The sequence below is a fragment of the Henckelia pumila genome, chromosome 2, assembly GCF_033568475.1.
Source record: "Henckelia pumila isolate YLH828 chromosome 2, ASM3356847v2, whole genome shotgun sequence".
Taxonomy (NCBI): Eukaryota; Viridiplantae; Streptophyta; class Magnoliopsida; order Lamiales; family Gesneriaceae; genus Henckelia; species Henckelia pumila.
Genome location: NC_133121.1, coordinates 146403777 through 146407644, shown reverse-complemented (window position 1 = coordinate 146407644; position 3868 = coordinate 146403777). Strand labels below are relative to the sequence as shown.

Below are 3868 nucleotides of genomic sequence, written 5' to 3'. Positions count from 1 at the left end.
TGCAGCTTATGCGAAAAAGCCAAAGTTACGATTCACTGCTCTTTGATCCGAAAATCGAGAAAACTGCTAAAGCTTTGCAAAAAGTTAGAAGAAAAGAGTTGCAACAAATGGCTGAAGAAAGAGAAAGAGAACGTGTCAATAATGCTCTAGTGTCGATCAGAGATCACTTTCGACCAATGATCAATACTCATTATTCTGGGATAGCTCGGCAGAACATCACGACAAATAATTTTGAGTTGAAGCCAGCTCTGATTAATATGGTGCAGCATAATCAGTTCAGGGGTGCAGCTACTGAAGATCCAAATCTGCATATGCGTACTTTTCTGGAGATTGCTGACACAATGAAGATTCATGGTGTTACTGAGGACACCATCAGACTACGATAGTTCTCGTTCTCTCTTAGGGACAATGCTCGTAGTTGGTTGCAGTCACTACCTCTTGGGAGTATCACTACATGGGAAGATATGGCATCCAAATTTCTGGCTAAGTACTTTCCTCCTGCCAAGTCTGCCCAGCTGAAAATTGAGATCACTACTTTCAAACAGTAAGATTATGAGTTACTGTATGAAGCTTGGGAGCGGTACAAGTAATTGCTTAGGAAATGCCCGAACCATAATTTTGGACTGGGAACAGATCGAATTATTCTACAATGGTTTGAATGGACCAACTCGTATTTATGTGGATGCTGCAGCTGGAGGTTCAATATTTTCTAAATTTCCTGAACAGGCTTATGATATGCTTGAGCAAATGACTGTTAACAGTTATCAGCGGCCGAGTGAGAGATCTGCGATAAGGAAGCCTGCTGGAATTCATGAGGTTGATGCGTTCACTGCTTTGACTGCTCAGATGGCTACTATTTCTACACAGTTGGCTGCAATGACCAAAGTCAATCAAGTTTCTATTAAGACAGCATCGCTGGCGACTGCCGTAAATTCTGCTGATGGATTTGAGAGTGTGGAGCAAGCTCAATATGTGAACAACAGAAATTACAACAACTATCGACGTAATCATGTACCCAATCAATGTCATCCTAGTTTGCGTAATCATGCGAATTTTTTATATACAAATAATAATAATGTGTTGAATCCTCCTCCGGGATACAATACAAATAAGGGTGAGGGTAAGCCTCCTTTGGAGGATATTGTTAATGCTTTTGTGCAGGAATCAAGCAAGAGGATGGCGAGGACTGAGACTCGCCTTGAAATCTTAGAGACGTATGTGGCCAACATGGGTGTTGTATTGCAATCCATGGAGACTAGCATTGGGCAGTTGGCGAACGCACTGAAAGATAATAACAGAGGCCAATTCCCAAGTAATACTAAGGTCAATCCCAAAGAGCAGTGTAATGCTATCACATTGAGGAGTGGGAAGCAGGTCGATAATGGAGAGGGAAAATCTGAGAGCAAGACGTCTGAAAAAGTTGTAGTTGACAAGAAGATGGTCGAGGAGAAAGAGTCTGAACCTGAGCAGAAACCGATGTACAAACCTCCTCTTCCATACCCCCAAAGGTTCAAGAAGAAGGCAGTGGACGAGCAGTTCTCAAAATTCTTGGAGATTTTCAAGAAGATACATATCAACATCCCTTTTGCTGATGCTTTGGCACAAATGCCGAATTATGCGAAGTTTATTAAAGAGGTGATGTCCAAGAAAAGGAGGCTGCAAGAGAATGAAGTGGTGAGCTTAACTGAAGAATGTAGTGTTGTGCTCTAAAAGAAGATGCCACAAAAGCTGAAGGATCCAGGGAGTTTTACTATTCCTTGCACTATTGGTTCTTCTTATTTTAATAGTGCACTTTGCGATCTAGGAGCTAGCATTAACCTGATGCCTTTGTCTGTTTTTAGGAGCTTAGGACTTGGCGAGGTGAAGCCCACAATGATCGCATTGCAGCTAGCTGATAGATCTATCACATATCCGCTTGGAATCATTAAAGATGTTTTGGTAAAAATAGATAAATTTATTTTTCCGGCGGATTTTGTTGTGCTAGATATGGAGGAGGATGAAAATATGTCATTGATATTGGGGAGACCTTTCTTGGCCACTGCTGATGCCAAGATTGAGGTGAAGAATGGTGAGTTGTCGATGGGTGTGGACGGCGAAAGAGTTATTTTTAACATATTCAAGAAATCAAGTAATCCACCCATCGAGGAATTATGCATGATTGAGCGAGTTGTGAAGCTGGATGGCCATCCAAAACTTGTTCATGAGGTAGATTCAAAGAAGAATGATCTGAAGGAGCCAAAGAAGAAGAAGAAAACAAAGAAGAAATCAAAGTTTAAAAAGGTTGTTGAATATATTTGGAGGGTGAAAGCGAAAGGGAAGACCCTCAACAAAGCGGAACCGGGCTAGAATTGGAATACAGTCGGGCTACGGACTATAAACTAAGCGCTTCTTGGGAGGCAACCTAAGCTAGTTTTTATGCGTTTTTTATTTTCTTTTAGATGTTTTTGTTTTTGTTTTTATTTTTATCATGAGGAAACTAGACATTAATAATGATTTTGAATTGTGTAGGCGAAAAATTATGGAGCTAAAAGAGTTTAGGAGCCACCCCTGATGAAGAGTTTTGAGTGATTAAGATGGTGCCGAGTACTGACTCTTGGTACCTAAGGTATGTGTCCCATGTTTTTAATGAATACTGTACATTGAGGACAATGCACAATTTAAGTTTGGGGGAGTGTTTAAAAATTGTGAAAATTTGAATTTTTTTTTAATGAGATAGTTTGAGTTAAATGCATGATGTTGTAATTGTGTTGGCCTATGATGAAAATAAATTTTGTGTGCTGAAAAAGTTTATGTTAGCTATATTTAATCTTGAGTTCTCACATTTATGCACGAATGTCATAATTTTCGATATTCCTAGCAATTAGAAAAAAAATTATGTGGATTTGTGATGTGGATTAGAGGATTTGATTCTGAACTCTTGTGATTTTTACTTGAAACTGAGGTAGATTTTTAAGATCACAGAAGTGATTTAGGCATTTTTGAATTCGTTGAGTCTTTTTAGCCATTATTCATTTGTTAGTTATATAAATCATGAAAAATCCAAAATAAATTGAGTAGCAAAAAAGTTCAAAGAAAAGTAATGGTGGAGAAAGTAAGGTGAGGGGAGACCTTGAAAAGAAAAAAAATGGATTGAAATTCTAGTCCAAATACAAGGAATAAAGATTGAGATGTATGGAGTAGAAGAAATCCAAGAATAATGTCTGGCAATGCAAATAAAAAAAAATTAGCTACTCATCATCCTGCACAAATTGAAAATATTCAGTACCCTTTGCTTTGAATCATGAGTCATTGTTTACATTGATATACATATGGATGATTATCTCCTGCTGATTATATTTGAGCCTAATGTTAACCGAAAAAGTCCTGTTGATCTGTGTGAGTAAAAGTTGAACTTGGTTGAGAGTATTTTGAAACTTGAGGGCGGAGTTAATGATTTTATGAAGCTTACGGATTGCATGATTTTACCGAAAGTTAGGTGGGTAGATGAGATTGGCAAATCACACACACACGAGAACTCTTGAGAAAATTAGCCGACATGTGTATTGAATCTTGGAATGTATAAATTCGGAGGTCGACTATATTGCTCATTACTGTTTTGATCGGGACTAGCAAAAGTCTAAGTTTGGGGGGATTTGATAAGTGCATTTTATGCACTTAATTTATATATGATTTGACTTGAATTTTGTGATGTATCGAGTGGATACTATACATATTTGTTGTTGTTTTTGTGAGTTGCAAGGATTTGAAGAAAAGTAGCAAGAAGAAGCGAAAAGCCGAATTACGGTATAGCAAAGTTCAGAAAATTACTGGGAATGTTACAGATTTACAAATCCGATCTCCACCATTCCAATTGAAGATTAGGATGTTT

General features: G+C 38.1%; 1 non-coding gene across 1 annotated transcript; it reads right to left on the bottom strand.

Annotated features, from left to right (window-relative positions):
• Nucleotides 1–513: 513 nt before the first annotated feature.
• LOC140885732 (small nucleolar RNA R71) lies at nucleotides 514–619 on the bottom strand. The gene has a single exon (XR_012151149.1). It is a non-coding gene; the product is annotated as a small nucleolar RNA R71 (small nucleolar RNA).
• Between the last annotated feature and the right edge of the window lie 3249 nt (nucleotides 620–3868).